The sequence below is a fragment of the Anabrus simplex genome, chromosome 2 (genome assembly GCF_040414725.1).
Source record: "Anabrus simplex isolate iqAnaSimp1 chromosome 2, ASM4041472v1, whole genome shotgun sequence".
Classification (NCBI taxonomy): Eukaryota; Metazoa; Arthropoda; class Insecta; order Orthoptera; family Tettigoniidae; genus Anabrus; species Anabrus simplex.
In genome coordinates, this window is record NC_090266.1 from 513,181,653 (window position 1) to 513,201,573 (window position 19,921).

The following is a 19,921-nucleotide window of genomic DNA, read 5'->3' on the forward strand; positions in this document are numbered from 1 at the left end:
TCGCCCATAGGAAAAATATCGCACGCGTCGGAGTAAACCATATCCGATCACTCTGTGGCTTCTACCTCCGAATCATTCTGGGCAACTGGTCTACGATTAAACCACTTTCAGCTTCTTCAAGGAGTTTCCTCATCGCGAGCCTCAACAATTGAGGCGTTCGGTCGTAAAACACAGTATCTGAATGTTTTAGTAAAATGAGTTTTATATAACAATGCATTCCTTTTAATCAACTTCATGCATCAGTGAAGAGTTTTGTAGGGATTTTTAAAATTTTCAATACAATAATGTTGGTAACAAGATATGGTATGTAGCAACTGAATGCAAGTCAAACATGTGAACTAGCAAAGATGGCGGAACGAAAACTGGTTGTTGATGACTGCGACACAGAAAGAAGTTTGTTACAGCTAAGTAGTGACACAGATGACAGTTCTTTATGCGATGATATAGATCAAGATCACGATTTTGATCCTGAATATGATTGCAGCCGATCAGGGATGGAACTGGTTCTTAGAAAGGTAAGAAAATAATGCCTTACTTTTCTAACCTCTTTGGGTGTAAAATATGGTATGCGTAGTACATAACATGTTCTTCACATTGCCCCATCTCTATAGCTCCCAACATGACGTGAGTTTTAAATTATTTCTCTTACTGCAGCACAAGATATTTTACCTAAAATAATTTGTGACCTTTTATTTAACATGAAACGCTTACTTTCAAGCAATAATTTATTTAATCTGTTGCAAAAATATAAAGACATGCAGATGTAAAACATGGTATCTACTGCAGTTACCATGTTTTACATCCACGTAGCTAGAAGCTCCATAACTCAGTTGAATTATGGCTTACAGATGTTTTGTATTCTTATGATTTATTTTCCAAATTTGAAATAATAAATATCATAATTTAATGAGAAAATCAAAAGAAAATAAAAAAATAATATAACAATCGGTAGGCTACTATTACAGAGTTCAAAATTATTGATTAACAAAATTTGTTTCAGAAATCAAATTCACTTGAAACTGGTGAAAGATGCCAACTTGGACCTTCTACTAGTACAACGATTGGAAAAGACGGGCTACCAGAAACATCACCTTCTATTATGCAACCAGTCTGCGTCAGTGATTCCACTTTCTTTTTTTGCTATTGGCTTTACGTCGCACCGACACAGATAGGTTTTATGGCGACGATGGGACAAAAAAGGGCTAGGACTGGGAAGAAAGCGGCCGTGGCCTTAATTAAGGTACAGCCCCAGCATTTGTCTGGTGTGAAAATGGGAAACCACGGAAAACCATCTTAGGGGCTGCCGACAGTGGGGTTCTAACCCACTATCTCCCGAATACTGGCTGCACTTAAGCGACTGCAGCTATCAAGGTCGGTGATTTCACTGTAACAGCTGAGAATTCAATGTATGATTTGTAAAACAGAAAGTGTCAAGAAAAGTTGGGAGAAAAAGAAACAGAGGAGTCAACAAACAGGTCAAAAATAAAACTGCCAGAAATCTGGGCAAGAGTTACTAATCTCCACGAAAAATCGGACATAACTGTAATTGTAACAACAGTGTTTTGATAAAATTGATGAAGAAGCCCGTAATTCTATATTTGAAGAGTTTAATGCTATTGGTAACAATACACAGAATGCTTACTTGTTTGGTCTGATGTTAAAAAAACTGCACGGAAAACTAAAAGTAGCGGGAGTCCTTCCCGAAGAACTTTTACTGCAATATACCATATTGTGGTGGATGCCCCCTTTTTGTTATTCCAAACACAACATTACCAATCAGCAGAGATAACACAGAGAAAAATGCAAATGCAGAGATCGCGATAATGCAAGGCGATACATTATAAGATACCAGTGTTTAATACTAGAGGGGCAATGTCGTGGAAAAGTATTCAGGTCCGATAAATCGTCGATCGGAGCAAAAAAGAAACTGTTCGAAGTTGGACTCCTCCTGTCCTATGTACGATAATATATATATCCAACTAAACCAACCTCACTACGGCAAAGGAAAGAAAGAGGTAAGACTTAAACATACGTTTATTAAAAAGGTTCAAATGGAAGATAAATAAATTCATAACAAGGAAAAAACAGAACATATATTATTTTAGAGTACTTACAAATGATTGCGTGTGAAGATTGTCAACATAACTCCTTCCTAGCGACCTTCATAAGATAATATAATTTGTGTACAGTAGTACCAGAGATGGGCTAGGGCCCGCACTCATTCTTTCATCAGGAGAAAAACTATTCGCATAACATCCCGTTTACCTCGGAGATGATATATTTCCGATATTAATAAATTTCAAAATAATATATAACGCACCCCAGAGAAGGTACAGATCCCCGGAGAAAAAAAGCTCCTCAATAATGACTTGGGGCAAAGACGAAAACAAAATCGGGCAAAACAGCGTCACGTGTGGACGGGTGTCAAGTGGATGGGAAAAAAGTAAGAATTTGCGCAGAAAAATGAAATGCTATCTCTAAAAGAGCCCAAAAGGATAAGGTTACCGCTAAGTTGCACAATACTAAGACATAAACGGGATGTAGAGACGGGTCAGTAAAATAAAACATTATCCAGAGTAAAATAAAAATTAAAGGTCAAATAAATCTTTCTCCTTCATTGTGTACCAAAATACGATCTATTGCACTCAACCGCCCGACAAACATCAAAATCGGGCATCTTACAGATCCAAAGTGTCATGTAGAAATGCACCAAAGTACAAAGTCACTCAGTGTAATAATACTGGTGTAATACCGTAGATTGGTCCTAATTATCAGACTAGATATGTACTAAACCATGATGTACATAACCATCACAACGTCTTAAGAAAACAGCTTTGATGATAAATGCTACATAGGCATTTACAAAGCAGACTTAGATACCTTAAGACGGGCCATAAGACATCGATGAAATCCCCGACAAGATATCCAAAATACCAGGCACGTATAAACGGAGATGTCAATCATACCAACAAGATTGGAATAGAACGTATCGTGCCACAACATTAAAGTGATACATACAAATAAGGTAAGAAACACACACATAATGTGGCAAGAAGTCGAAAATAGGCAAAACCCAAGCAAAGAATGAAATACAGTAATATGGCAATACCTTCAAAGCATAATGGTTTCTTTTTTGCTAGGGGCTTTACGTCGCACCGACACAGATAGGTCTTATGGCGACGATGGGATAGGAAGGGCCTAGGAGTTGGAAGGAAGCGGCCGTGGCCTTACGGTACAGCCCCAGCATTTGCCTGGTGTGAAAATGGGAAACCACGGAAACCATTTTTAGGGCTGCCGATAGTGGGATTCGAACCTACTATCTCCCGGATGCAAGCATAATGTTTGGTCGCACGGTAACCAAACTGCAACCGATAGAGCAGGGTAAAAAAAGGGTACAGTAATTAAATCAAGATAAAGTGGGCATAGTCGCAACTTGAAGAGGTTAAGTAAAAATAAGAAATAATAGATTCTGCGCGAATCTCTAGCATATCATCATTTGAATCTATTATAAATATTATAATACAGTAAGAAGGCCTGCATTGTGTTTCTGGACTCCATTATCCTTTCTCCGAAGTTCAAAGAAAAAAAATATCATTACGAGACTTAAAATCAAGGAGGTAGGAAAGTCAAAGGTACGAGAGGAGACACTACTGCCAGTAGAGAAAGCAAAGATTTCGTAACATTAATTTAATGTTATTTGCTTTACGTCCCACTAACTACTTTTACGGTCTTCAGAGACGCCGAGGTGCCGGAATTTAGTCCCGCAGGAGTTCTTTTGCGTGCCAGTAAATCTACCGACACGAGGCTGTAGTATTTGAGCACCTTCAAATACCACCGGACTGAGCCAGGATCGAACCTGCCAAGTTGGGGTTAGAAGGCCAGCGCCTTAACCGTCTGAGCCACTCAGCCCGGCTAACATTAATTTAACATATGTGAAACTGAAAATAAATACAGACAGAGAAGCAGGAGCGTCTCAACAATAACTCTTATAAAATGTTCATGTCCACTGAGTACACTGTCGAGCGATGTTTAAAGGAATACACCACTTTCTCTTCCGAAGCTAGTGACATTCCTGTATCTTCTTCTAAATTTATCAGAATATTTACTGAAGAATTTAATATCAGATTCAAGAAACCAAAAAACAGATACATGTAAGGGTTGTGACTCTATGAGAAACGATCTTTGAACAAGCGAAAAAGGACACAGACGAAACAAATATAAAATAAATCATTATAAGCATACAGAAACACCACTTGAAGGCTACTGCTGGGTTTAAGTTCATTCAAGATGCACCAAACGACAAAGATAGGCTACTCTCGTACTTACGTTTGATTTACAGCAAGCTCTTCCACTTCCAAAGCCATTCACAGGTCCTGCATTTTATAAAAGGAAGTGTTTCTGCTATAACCTTAGCATTCACGACTGCTCATCCAACACAGGATATTTCTATTACTGTGATGAAGCTACGGCTAGTAGAGGAAGTGATGATATCCCCATCTGCATTTTGAAACACTTCGATCAGCAGAACATACTTTGTGACAAACGAAGCTTAATATCTGACAAATGCTGCGGCCAAAACAAGAACTGGGCTATTGTCGCACTTGGGTTAAATTATTAGCAAGTGGAACAGTGAAAAGTGTTCAACATGTCCTCCCCAATGTTGGGCATACTATGTACCATCAGACAAGGACTTCGGAAGAGTGAAGCTATATGTAAGGGACCACATACAATTTGTATACTCTCCAGTCTTCACTTAAGCAATTTTTAGGCCACCAAAAATGTCATGACTTCAGCTGTTAAACTGTACATCTCCTCTGACAATCCAAATTCCATTAATGTCAGCAATACATAAAAGAAAATGTTTCAATAAGGAAGAAAGGTCGTCCTCTTGATTAACAAGAACTTTTGCAACAATTTAATTGTGAACTGCTACCTCTTTACAACAGCCCCGACCAGTTAACAAGGAAAAGGTGGATGTTGTTCTCAGCTTGTTGCAGTACATACCACAGATCTACCATAGCTACTATAGAGGTCTCTGCTCCCAGTAACACATACTAGCCTCTATGAAGTCCATTGCAGCCAGCAATACATGGTCTCTTTCAACAAAGCACACAAACCTCAAACTGTTTTTAGTTCATTATTTTGTTCTTTAAGTGTAAGTAAATTAAGAGAGTTTCCTTTTGTTGGTGTCACAAGTTCTGCTTAGATATATTAGCAATTATTAAATTATATTAAACCGATTCTATTCCCAGTGGCAAGTATTCCTTTAATTACAAAGTTAGATCATTCAGCACATGAAGTAAAACATTAACACTATCCCCTCAACTTATCACGGTTTATCTATGTAAATGGTATGTGCCATTTACCTTTCCACCATTATACTTGTAATAATGTAAAACATGCTATGTGGCACATACCTAGGTAAGTTGTGACCTATTTCTTGCAAGTAAAACAGGGTATCTACTGTAAGACTATTTCTAAAATAACTTTCACATTCTGGGAAAAAGTAGTACTCTTATTATTCAAATTACATGTGTTCTAAAACATAATAGAAAATATATTCAGAAAAACACTACCTAATATTCTGAAATTGATATACGTAAATATGGAAATCATGTTTCCCGCAAATTTACTTTTTGTTAGTTACCACGTTTTACGACCGAACGCCTCAATTCACCGTCGCTATTTTGCTTGCTACTGGTCCCGTCCACAGTATCGCCGCTGCGCAATTATCTCTCGTCGGCATTTTTGCCAGCCGCCCTGATCGACTTTCATAGTATGTATGTATGTATGTATGCATGTATGTATGTATGTATGTATGCTTACGTACGCTATGCAGTTTCGGCTGCTTTCAGTTCAATAGTGCATGCAATAAGAATGCTTTATGTTCACGTACTTATTTGTGGACAGCGAGAGAGGATAACATAGCGAACCTGTATCTCCGTAGTACCGAAATTCAAGGCTTTGTTCTGAAGGTCAATATCCTCTTGTTCTAACATCAGTTGGTATGCAAAACAGTAGTACCGATCTGAAAGTTTTAGAAAATGGAAGTTTAAAACCAACCCTGGGAAGCAAACGTAACACAATGTAACATGGAAGCAACCTCGTGAAAACTGACAAGTGGTGAATAAAACAAGAAACAATATAATTAATAAAATAGAATAACTAGGAATCGCCTTGGTTTCTAGTGGTAAGTGGGATGAATGGAGAAGACGGGCTAAAACGAATAAATTTGCAGTCCTGCTTGAAACTACATGTCTGGGCCTCTTAGGACGATAGCGGAGGCGACAAAATTAAATATTAAATAAAATTTAATAAAAATATTAAAATGGCAATACGGAGATCAATATACCAAAATATATAGAGAAGTAAGGTAAAGGTTTAATGATAAGATTCACAGGGAGAAATACATAATTCCACATTATAACAGCCTATAGAGAGACGGAATCTGTTAAGATATTAGGAAGGTATAAATAAGATTAAAACTGAAAGGGAGAACGAATTCCACTGAAGGATAATACGCCTTTAACGTCCCTTCAATTGGTATATATTTTTCGACACACCAGAGAATATATCTAGTGACATGGGTATCTCACACTGAAACTCTCTTCCATGCCTGTCAAACTCTGCCGGGATTTCAGCCTGCAACCTTGAGCATAGAACATCGAAGCACGATTAACTACGGTACTCATTGAGTCAGAGAATAAAACAGCTAAGCAATAATGTAACCAATAAAGCATAACATGCATGTACAGTAGAACCGTTCTAGGAAAGGACTGACACATGACAAAACACCCCTTAACAATTCTGGATGAGGCATCAAATTAGCTCAGAAATAATACGCAACATCAGAATATCTTCCCTAAGACTGTCGAATGTCAGTACCTCGTGCAATAACCCAGTTCCCTCGTGATACTGATTTCGCTAATGGGCAGACTACATAACACACGGCGAATCAACGCCTTTAACTTGAAACCGAATTTGCTGCGAACAGAAACTGACCTCAATGTAAAACGCAGTCCACCTCAGGACTGAGATTCCTTTATATTAATTTCAGTACGAGGTAGTTTATGCGACTAAATATATACACTAATATGACTATTCTATCGGCATTTGACTTCTAATGTTTACCCTCGAAATCAGGACAGTCACAGAGGGTTTAATTCCCTTAAACCAAACTGAATAATAATCAAGATGTTGCAGACGGAGAGAATACTGGAGTGGAGCCTGTGCACTCTACTATAACCGGTTCTGCGAAGCGATTACTAAAGTGCTTAGGTGCCCGGTAGATAGACAGTGTTATACCGCAGCAATTTGATTCGAACTGTCACTGTTTTATTGACACTATCTTTGTTTTTGTGATCCAATCTAAGTGCCATTTTGTGTAATGTAAATACACGTTTGTTAATTTCAGTCTAACTAGTCTCCAGCCTGTTTAACAGCTCCGCTATGCTTGCTCAAAATGGCCGATCAAAGTGGAACCACTTATTCTCTACTTGATGAATTTGACAGTGCAGACATAATCAAACGAGATAGCATAAAGAGAAGTACGACAGTGATAAATGGAGCCCACACCCTACACTTTTATAAAATAAAATAAACATGCCGATTTCATTTTATCCGTTAGATTCCAATAAAATTCGCTGTTTTAAGACATTTCTTATCGAGATGTTTTACTTCGCTAAGCCAGAGAGTAAAAGCAAAGGAGTGGCGCGGAATCGACGAAGATTTATGTAAATATGACGAGCAATAAAAAGACGATGAGTAATACGAGACGGAACCCTCACTACATGACCGTAACATCAGTGAAGAGATGAGGAGGATGATGATGATGATGGTGGTGATGATGGTTGCTTTAAAGGGCCTAACTCTCATCGGCCCTGAAGAGGAGCTTAAATCCGGAGGAGGTTTCTCGTGCTTATTCTTTGGCTTTTCCCAAAGAGATAAAACGAGCGACAAGAGAAAATTTCAACATTTGATGTTCAAACTGTTGTCCATCGGCTGTCAAACACGTCTGACACCTCGTAAATAGGTTTGCAGACACACGGCGAATCTCAGCCCGTGGTACGTTCGAAATAACTTGTGTAATGTTCTTTTGTAGTTCTTCTCTTGTGTGAGGGTTGTTCACGTACACTTTTCCCTTCGACATCCCCCACAGCTAATAATCACAGGGATTTAAATCAGGAGATCTAGGGGGATAATTAACCGCATGATCTTCGAAAACTTCCCGCATTACCTCCATAGACTGATTAGCAGTGTGTGCCGTCACCTTATCTTGCATGAAGTAACAATTACTCCTTTCTTCTTCCGTCAGCTCTTGAAAGAATGGTCTGAGAATGAGGTCTGTATACCGATCAGCATTTATAGATTCACGGAAAAATATAGGCCCTATAATTCTGCGAGCACTAATTGCGCACCAAGCTCCTATCTTTACATCATGAAGTGGATGGACATGGAGCTGGTGGGTATTTTCTGCACACCATTAGCGATTGTTTCGACTAGTTACATAGCCACTTACGTGTAGCCATGCTTCGTCACTATAAAATAAAAGTTCTGGGTCAACATACCCACCGTGAACTGACTAAAGCAACCATTTACAATACCGAACCCCAGCGAAACTGTCATGTCCTCTTAAATATTGGGCAGTTTTGTTGCTTTATGGGCAGAAAATAATGACACATTAGCTTGTACGGCGAAACGCAACAGCGATTTTGTTGGAGTTCTTTCTAAGATAGCTCCTATTTCGTCAAGCTTTTCCTCTGTTAAAACGGTTCGTCTCCTGCGTGATTTCTTGTTAAGAATGGACCCAGTCGTTTGGAACTTTACTAATTTACGTACCGTATTCCTATGGGGGAGGCAGGATGCCAGGAAATTTGCGAATGAGTCGAAAGCGGCACTCTGTATAAGAAGAATGCTTCGCATAGCACAACACAATGAATACACGCTGTTCTACTGTATACGTCACTCATTAAACACACGATTACTTTAATAATCCTACAGAAACGACGCTATTTTAAAGTGAACACATTGAATACGCTACCAATACCACAGATGTTAAACTAAACTATTGCTGTGAAGCAATGGTTATCGCTAGCGTACTGCATTAGGTCATCTTAGCCGCCATGAAGCAATATATCTCTCGGCAAATGAGTCACCCGGCCGCGCTATCGCCTTCCGTGAATGTTCCCCTGACACACGGTGCGAGCCAAAAAAAGGACCCTGTATTACCGGGTATGAGAACTTTGTACACCTCTTTAGCAGCCCCTTGAGCTTCTGGTGATTTCCTACAATCGCAAAACCTACTGCGGTACATATCTAGTATCTGCACAACAAATACAAGAACAAACAATAGTTAGTGCACTGAGGTCACCCTAGCTTTCGAAGATGACGAATCTCTCCTTATACACTTAGGAGTGATTTTGGGTGAAGATCTCTCAGCTAAAAGATGAGTGTGGCAGGATAAGCTGTACGCCTCGCCTACTTCCGCTCCTTTCTCCGCGTATTCTTAACACAAACGCACAAACAGGACGATCAATAACATGCAATATCACAATTTCCTTTATTCAACATTCTTACTCGCGTATGACATATCTTAGGTTCTTTTATTGCAGGTTACGTACATCAATTAACCCAAACGTGATTCGTAAATTTCAGAATTTTCTGCGAAATGTTTGATATATTTTCACGTATAGTGCAATGCTTGCTCCATGATATCCTTATTGGCAATAAGTTATTATATTTTCCGGCATTATCTAAGCATCAATAGGAAAGCTGACTGTTTTAATTCCACAAACCAGCACCCTGCAACATAATTAGGGCCTTGACCTGCCACGACACCATCTGCCCGGCCACATGATCTGCAGATACTGGAGTGACGCACGGTCACCGTAACGCTTCCTCAGCCGTATGGCTTGGTTTTGATTAGGTCCGCTGCCTCTCTTACCAACCAGCTCTCCCAGCTGGTCCCACGAGGCTAATCGAACTCCGCTCTAGCCCTCAGTTCTAGATTAAAGTTTTTGGACGAACTTTGATCTTACATTATGTCATTTCTTTTACTGCTCGCAGATTCTGAAGACAGGTTAGGAACAGTTCTGTGTAGAAAATGATAAGTGATTTACAAAGTGTGCTTAACAAGTGAAATGAACGTCGGGCTCCCAGCTGTTCGACGAGCTTTCCATGAAACTGCTTCTCGCTAACGAACGCCAAACATTTCTGAAACTGCAGATTATAACGCATTTTCTTATAGAAAACTGAAACAAGGAATGTACTATTTATGGTGACTTGACTGCATTCGTCAGCAATTTAAAAATCAGGGACACCGAGAGGTCAGTAACACTTTCTCACCATAAGAAATCGTTCCCAAAGCCTGGTTCTAATACGTTGATGATGCTTGTTGTTTAAAGGGGCCTAACATCCAGGTCATCTGCCCCTAATGGTATGAAATTAGACGAAATGGAATGACAAATTAAAAGTCCAAAATCCTCCATTGACCAGAATTCAAAGCGTGAGGACGGACGGACGGACGGACGGACGGACGGACGGACGGATGGATGGATGTGAATTTAAAACAAAGAGTGGATCCGACCCGCAATGCCTCACATTCACAGAGACTGACGTAAAAGTGACCAAGAGACTGCTTTTATAGCATAATACTGAATCGATGATGCGTGTAGTCGAAAGGAATCCAAAATCCAAATCATCGGCCCCTCATAATGGTGCTTAACGCTAGGAAAGTAGAAGCAGGGTATTTGTCATGTTGCGGTACTAATCAAAAGTAGCGTGGACTTGTGATATTTCACACATAACGTACGACTCACAGGTAATGAAATTCGAACATATAATACAGACCTATGGTGTTTCGCACATTGCGGCGCCATTTACAGGCAACGCAAACCTATGGTGTTCATCACATACGTGTACTAACCACAGGGTGTTCCTCATATAGTGGGTACTAATCACAGGCAAGCCAGAACCATGGTGTCACTCACCCATGCCATGGTGTCGCTCCTAAAGTGGTACTAATCACAGGTACTGTAAAAACCGGCAGCGCACTCTATTGCTACTAATCACAAACCTATTGTGTACCTCACATAGTGGTACTACGCGCAAGTATAAGCGATCCATGGTGTTCCCCGCGTGGTGGTATTAATCACAGGTAGTTACATGGTTCTAATGCAATCATCCCTTGGTCGACCCTTTTAGTCTCCTCTTACGACAGGCAGGGGATACCGTGGGTGTATTCTTCGTCTGCGTCCCCCACCCACAGGTGGTTAGTTCTAATACTGCGATGTGTGAATGTGTAGGACAATTTCAGTAGTTAACCCGTAACTGGTACACCTGGAAATTGTAACACATACATAAAATCCTATCTAACAGCTGTAAATATTTAGCTACAGAATTGAAACTTTACATTTCAGCACAAAAGAGGTTGTTCTTTAGAGCTGAAAACAAAAAAAGAAGTTAAACTTCAGTATACGATTTCTGCAGGCAATCTTACGAGAGATTAAATTATATCATTTTCAGCCTAATGACATACATCATTTATGAAAGCAGTGAAAAAGTAACAGTACACGGACAAAACCTTAGTTTTATATCTTTCATTGTCTGTTTAAGTCCAGTTTAGTTTTTTTAATCATCCGAACCAGCGAAATACTTTGGACACACAGCAATGGAACATTCTAAACATAAGGGTGCTCGACATCGGCCATACTCTCGTGATGCTTTGTTGTCCTCCTTTGATGGGCACATTGAGCACCTTTTCCGCTTTGATTTATTAGCAGAAGCTTCCTTGTGAACTAGGAATATTCCTGTAGTCTCAGAGGGATTCATTCCTAGAATATCACATATCGATATTCTGATCTCTTTTCTCAGAAATGGGGAATCCAACCGTATTTTCATGTGGTCACTTACGAGTTGTGTTCTTAGTTGAATGAGGAACTTTTGACGGGTCACTTCGTCAGTATCTTCTTTGCCACGGAACAAAAAGACATTTACTCCCGCTATATCCACCATAGCATAGAAGACTGCAAAAGGCCATCGCCTTGTTCTCCTAGAAGTTGTATAATTATATTTTCGTCAAGTGCATCAACTCGCCCTTTGGTTTGATTATAGTCATATCATTTCAGGCTTATCTTCCACCTCACATTCATCATAGTGTATTGTCGATATCATGTTGACGACCTTGTTCTTTTTTGGGATGTGTGAAAGGATTGTTGTATGGCCAGAGTATCCATAGATTGAAGAAGACACATTTCTACCCTTTGCTGTTGAAAAATTTTATGGTAGCTCAGCCTTGTTCTTTCATATTGTCCCAACGTAAGTCAACTGACACCTGGACAACTCATTAACCAATTCCACACTTGAGAACCAGGTATCTCCAATAACATTCCTATTACTTCCTTTGATTGGCTCAACTAACCGCATGACAACTGCTGTTGGTATGAGGAGGCGCTTTGGGGTTGTTACAGCTGATTTTCCACAATAAATTTCTGCATTTAAACAAAAATGCATTTTGGCATCAGCTAGAATGTCTATTTTTATTCCATATTTTCTTGGTTTGGGTGGAATCTAAATCCTGAATCCGCATCTGCCACGGAACCCAACAAGCATTCCGTCCACATTGACGAACTGCCCAACTGAATAGTTTTCTTGACAACCTCTTATAAATGATATAAATAACCAAGAGATGTGGTAAAGTTTATCTGTGAGTTTCCTAGTGCCACGGGTTGTTGAATTGTTAAAACGAAGGCAACGTAATAAAAATAATACAGGTTTCAAAGGCACAGCTGCTCTAAATATAGGTCTACCAGTGCCATCTGTAGCATATAAGCCAGTCAGATCTTCATTGTTTGATTTGAAGGCTCCCCAGGGATAGCAAAGACTATGAGGGCCATCAGTTCCATTTCCTCAGTTACTTTTGAAAAATAATTCCTTATTGACTCAGCCGGCCATGACAGAATTTTTTCATTGGTTCTAAGTGCTATCTCTGAAATCATCGTTGAAAAGCAGTTCCCAGAATGTTAGAGGGGTCTTTTGGTTTACCTGCCTAGCTGGGCCTCGTAATCCAGGAATATGAATCGGAGCAATGATATTAGTGTGTTCGGTGTTCGTTCGCGTGTACTGGGTGTTCTTGACAACTTGAATCTGTTCCTGCCGTAGAAATAATTAATTGCGGTTTGTCCATCATCACTGCCGTCATCAGCACTTCCTGAGTTTCATGTTGTGTTCTCACAATCGCTGTCACTTCCGCTTATATCACCGATATCACTGTCCACTGGTTCATCTAGTGTCTATAATCTCTTCCACATTCATTTTTGGGCAGTGTAGGGGAAGATACGTAAACTATTAAAATGAGGTCTTAAGACAAAAATAATTTCACTAAAGGTGCACCTAGGTCATTGGGACCCGATCGCCTTTATACAAGCAAAACTAACACAGGCACACGTGCAACAAAAATTAGGGCTGATATCTAACTGAGAGCTAGGAGAGTACAGGGAGGTACAGGTCAGTGCTATTACACACCTTCCGGCACTGGAAAAAAGAAATTTCCCTCGGGACCCAGGACCCAGGTGTACCAGTTACGGGATAAGATAATGCGCATTTTGGTACGGGGATATTTATTCCTAAAGCTGCGCTTACACTAGCGAAACTCCCGCGCGAAAGTCGCTCGGGTGAAACTTACTCGCTTCGAGTGAAATTTCGCACTACCCTAAACAGAGCGCAAATCAGAGCGAAAAATAGCGCGAGTGGGGCGACCCGCCTTCGACAAGCCTGAACGCTTCAGTTCTGGTTTTGCAGCCAACATGGAAACTTGTTTTGTCCCTCCAGCCTCTGCAGCCGCGTTTTCCATCATATCAATGTCATTTTTGTTCAAGAAAGGGAAGAAGAAAAATCGGCGCCCTCGACGATGGTGGAGCAAATAATTATTCCTTGGAAGAAGCCAATGTGCAAACAGCCTCATGAGAAAAATGATTCAGGAACCCATTGATGTTAAGAACTTCGTCCGCATGAGTACCCAAGATTTTGAACAACTCGTTTCACTGATCAGTCAAAAAGTTGAAAAACAAGACAACATTCAGAGAAGCAGTAACAGTGAGAGAAAGGTTGGCTGTCACACTGCATTTTTCGTGCCGGTCAGTGTAAGTTCTTCACAATGACCCAAGAATGCTTCAAAATAAGTACCAGTAGGTTCAAAAAAGTAATGAAATGACAATTTTGCATTATAAACCAATAGTAATAGCTTACCTGATCCAGTGACTCTGCTCTTATTTTCTTTCGATCTTTCACTTCGATATGATCCCAGTAGCGCTTTCATCTTCGCTTTCACTGTAGAGATAGGAAAGTTTAGTTGAGAACTAATTTCCTTCCACGCATCTTCTCTTTTATTGGGATTGAAATAGTTTCTGTTTTTCGTATTCCACATAAAATCTCTATTTTTGTAGAGTTCGATGAGCTGCAAGCACTGTTCTTGATTCATCCCTCGCGCAACTACGGGGACCACGTTTACACTAAGAGAAATTCGATGAGCGAAACCCTTTGATGTGCGGACAAAAACCGATTGAGCCCCTGCTCGCAGCGAGGGCCCTCACTCCGCAATTACTCAGGGGTGAAGGAGCGTCTACACTAGGCTCAATTCCCTCGCGAAATTATTTCGCGAGGAAATTGCGCATAGTGTAAACGCAGCTTAACGAGGGAACAGTACGAAGTAGGACAGCGAATTTCGACTTTAATGTTTACATATTCGCGAAGGTCACTTTAAGCTGAAACAGTGCAGGTCTAAGTTTTCGCTAGTCCTTTGCTATGGCAAAATTTGGGAACTCCAAGTTCGCGGTGCGCGCCCTGAATAATACAGTGCATGGCGGTACACGCCAGCACTCACAGCCAGCGCCTGTCTACCTAGCCTTCCCTCTCCACACGTTCCGTTCTCCACTACCCTCTCCCTCTCCAATAGACGGCTTCTTACAACTGTTGTAAACGGGACGGCGAATCCTATTCTCTGCGGTGAAGTTCTTGACGAAGGATGGTTATTCCACATGCAAGCGGGCGCACTGGATTCGTTGCTTTTTATGACCACTTGCAAAATAATTTCAGCTCTCGCCTACGGCGTTAATAGCTTCCTGATACAGAGCAAATCATATACACACGGATAAAGACGTCTGTTGAAAGTTTGGAGAAAATCGCGAACTTGCTCAGGAGGAAAAAGAAGAAGCCGTTTTTGTTGATTCAGAAGACGAAGATGACTTCGGGGAGGGACACCATCATCGAAAAGAAAGAAACGTAATCACGAAGATGAGTTTAACGAAAGATAACATCTTGTGATGGCCGAGGACGACCTTGTAAATCAGTGGAAGATTAGGATTCCGAATCTTTGTTAGAGATGTATCAGAAAATAAAGGAACGAAGACCTATGAACGCTGTACACAAGTTTCAAAACCTCCGAGACAAATTTAAGGAGTCGTCAACCACCCTGAACCCAATGGAAAAATTCAAAAATGTTCAATTATTTATAAGTCACAAAATCGAACATTCAGAGTTAGACTGGTGAGAGTAGAGAGCTGTTCTACTCCAAACACACTCTACAGAGCGACTCCTACTTGACAAAACATAAACGGCATTTGAAAAGGCGGATCCGAAAAGTACCTAACCAAACTAGTCGGTAAAATTGTGTTCAAAAAAGACGGAGAATTACGACATAAAGTGGCTAAAAATGTTATTAAATTCATTAATGGATTGCAAGAAGAGGAGATGCCGGATGGCAACATCTGGAATTCGGACCAGTCCTAATTCGAGTGTGAAATGGCAACACAGAGAAAGCATGACTGTCATGGTGTGAAAGACGTTCTTGCTATGCTTGATAGCCACAATAACGCACTCCTACATAGTGCAATATCACATTTCTAAAGCCCGAGAAATGGGACCTTCGTTCTGGATCATGTTCCAATAAATTCATGGAAAAATTTGATCTAGCGTTCAAGAAAATATCAACGCATTTATGGAGTCATCAACCACGTTGAACCCAGTGAAAACATTTTAAAAGGTTCAATTATTTATACGTCACAAAATCGAACATTAGACTGGTGAGAGTGACTTGACGGGTGAAGGCTGATCATCAGGTATACCACTGCACGCAACATAGTTTCTGTTAGGCACGTACATGAGCAAATGATGTGGGTAGATCTGACAGTTGGAGGAACTACGGAGAGAATTATCGCAGTGTATTTACCATGTGAGGGTGCAGATCAGGATGAAATTGACAAGTTTTATGAAGCACTGAGCGACATCATAGCCAGGATCAAGAGCAAAGATGGGACAGCACTAATAGGCAATCAACGTGAGTTAGAAATAGAAATGGAGGATAAGAAAAGGTGATGGGTGCACGACGGGAAGATAGGGAAGCTAATAGGACTGGGAAGAGTTTGCTGGAATTCTGAGCTAGTTTGGGTTTAGCAGTTACGAATGCATTCTTCAAGCATAAGAATATTCACCGCTACACGTGGGAGGGTAAGGACGAACAATCGAGCTTGTAGGAAGGAGGACAATGATGATGGTGAAATTACGCTTGGTGAAGTGGAAAGGATGGTAAAGAAATTCCATTGTAATAAAGCAGCAGGAACAGATGAAATTCGACCTGAAATTGTGAAATGCAGTGTTGTAATATTTTGATGACTACCAATAAATAATTTCTTGAATATCATAAAATATATCATAATTAAAATACTTGAAATAAATTAATAAACATAATTAATCGAAATGTCCGCCGGAGTTCACCAGAATGTATCCCTCGAATTTAGATAGAGCATGATAATTCTTTATATCCCAGGGCGTGTACATAATGCTGCGTACTGGTACATCTGCTTCAGCCCTTACCTAACCTTCTGAAAACGACTAAATAGGTAGGAACTGCACCTAGGTTCATCAATAACTCCACTGATTCTAAAATATCTAACTATATTCTCAATAAAATCCGTGCATGAGCACCTCATCAACACACCAAAATACACTTATAATACACAAATAAAAGATTGCTGGAAGACTCCATATTTACAACAATGAAAACAGTGGGAAAACGAAAGCGAGAACTAAGCTACCATTTGTAGTTAGTTCATTGAACAATGTACATGTATGTATATAAGAACCCTTCACTGTCTGCATTAACACGACTTGCCGATTCTCACAATCAGCACTTATAAAATCCCACAGATTCTGTACCTCGTAATACTGTGTTCACAGACTTTAACACTTGTTGTAAAGATATATACATTTGAGCAACACACGCTTGTCCATCCTGAACATAAATTATGGAAAGTCTGAGATAGCTTTCACCAACATATAACGCCAGACCGCCACAAGTGCTACAATACTTAATGCGTAAACACTCCACAATTTGTCGATCATCCACTTTCCACGAACATAACAAGACTACGTTCCACAACGTTTGAAGTCCAGTCCAGTATATTGCAGCAGTCTCACTACAATACCGTCTTGTGAAGATTCACTCCCGTATCGTGTATCAGCACTACTTCATTCCCGTACACTGTGTGTATGGTTCCCGCCGTTTGATCAACCTTTATAGATATCAGCATTCCCCTTCCTCTCACATGATACGTCTGGATTGAACCTTGCCAGCCAATCATGATTGTATCCTGTAGTCAAGACCATGACGTGAATCTCTTCTTGGTCCCAAGAAAATAAACTCTGGGGTGTTTCACATGAGTCATAGAATTTTCCTAGTACAACAACAAGCTCATTTCATCAAACACTGGGATGCCCGCATGAGTCATAGAACTTCCGGACGACAACAACAAATTACTCATACTACATATGTGGAGATCTCCCAGCCTACAAATATAAATCAAAAAATATAAAAATAAAATACCGACGATAATAATAATAATAATAATAATAATAATAATAATAATAATAATAATAATAAATCGAATACTGACAATATCTCTCACTTCTACATATAGTTTGAGGGTGTGATGTATGTACTATCACAGTGTGAAGGCAGGAATGAAATGGCTTCATGGATTAATAAGATCAGCATGGAATGTTAGCAAGACACCTTCTGATCGGACAAAAGCAGTAACTATCGAGTTATCTCACTGATCATTATACCAGGCAGAGAGTTCACTGGCATCTTGAAAGTGAGGGAGCGATCAGAGGTTGAGAAGAAGTTTGATGAAAACCAGTGTGGATTCAGACCACAGATGGTCTGCCAGGATCAGATTTTCAGTATACGCCAGGCAATTGAAAAATGCTACGAGAGGAATATACAGTTATGTTTATGTTTCGTAGATCTAGAGAAGGGTTATGACAGTACTGAGGGAAAAGATGTTCGCCGTATTGTGGGACTGTGGGATTAAAAGTAGATTACTAAAAGCAATCAGAGGCATTTATGTTGACAATTGGACTGCAGTGATAACCGATGGTAAAACGAGTTCCTGGTTCAAGGTACAGTACTTACAGGGGTCAGATAAGGCTGTAATCTTTCATCTTTGTTCATAGTTTACATGGATCGTCTGCTGAAAGGTATAAAGTGGCAGGGAGGGATTCAGTTAGGTGGAAATGTAGTAACCAGTTTGGCCTATGTTGATGACTTGGTCTTAATGGCAGATTGTGCCAAAAGCCTGCAGTCTAATATCTAGAACTAGAAAATGGGTGTAATGAGCATGGTATGAAATTAACCTTTCCAAGACTAAATTGATGGTAGTAGGTAACAAATCCAGGAGAAATGAATGTCAGATTGGGGATACAAGGCTGGAAGGGGAAGATAATTTCAAATATTTAGGTTATGCGTTCTCCCAGGATGGTAGTATAGTGAGATCAAATCAATGTGTAGTAAAGCTAATAGAGTGAGCTCGCAGTTGCGATCAACTGTATTCTACAAGGAAATCAGCTCCCGAATTAAATTAATCTTTCATCGGTCTGTTTTTTGACCAACTTTACGGGATTGTAAGCTGGTTGGACTCAGAATATGGCATTAATAAGTTAAAAGTAACAGACGTGAAAGTAGCGCGAATGATCGTTGGTACAAACAAGTGGGAACAATGGTAGAATGGTACTCGAAATGAGGAGATAAAGGCTAAGTTAGGAATGAACTCGATTGATGAAGCGTAACCGGCTTCCGTGGTGGAGTCATGTGAGGCGAATAGAGGAGAATAGTTTACCCAGGCGAATAATGGACTCTTATGGTGGGTAAGAGAAGTAGAAGGAGACCAAGACGACGATGGTTAGACTCCGTTTCTAACGATTTAAAGATAAGAACTATAAGACTAAACGAGGTCACAGAACTATTTACACATATAGAATTGTTGCTGCGTTTAGTAAATTCTCAGAGGCTTGCAGACTGCACGCTAAAAGGCATAATGGTCTATAATGAATATGTTTGTATGTATGTATGTATGTATGATGAGATAAGTAAAATGGCATTTTGATTTGCACGTTCAGCGTTTTTTAGCGTTTATACGTCTGTAATTCAGCGTTTTATAGCGGTTCGAAAGTGAGCCTCCGTGGCTCAGACGGCAGCGCGTCGGCCTCTCATCGCTGGATACCGTGGTTAAACTCCCGGTCATTCCATGTGAGATTTGTGCTGGACAAGGGGGAGGCGGGACAAGTTTTTCTCCTGGTACTCCGGTTTTCCCTGTCATATTTCATTCCAGCAACACTCTCCAATCTCATTTCGTAGCATCTATCATCCATTAATATATCACTTTGGAAATGGCGACCCCATCGTAATAATAGCCTATATATGATTCATTCATTACATCCCTGACCCGGTCACTGACTGGAAAACAGGTTGTAGATTTTCATTTTCATAGCGGTTCGAAAACAAGTATTTGAGCTAGATGTGATAAATAGATCTACGCTATGCATTCTGATATGTGAAGTAAAATCCTATTTGCATACGGCTAGTGGCAGA

At 40.1% G+C, this 19,921-nt stretch overlaps 1 protein-coding gene across 4 annotated transcripts in view; it reads right to left on the minus strand.

Moving 5' to 3' along the window:
* The window catches only part of Cirl (Calcium-independent receptor for alpha-latrotoxin), a 666,667-nt gene that overhangs the window by 399,039 nt on the left and 247,707 nt on the right, over window positions 1–19,921 (minus strand). The gene's annotated exons all lie outside the window — the stretch shown is intronic.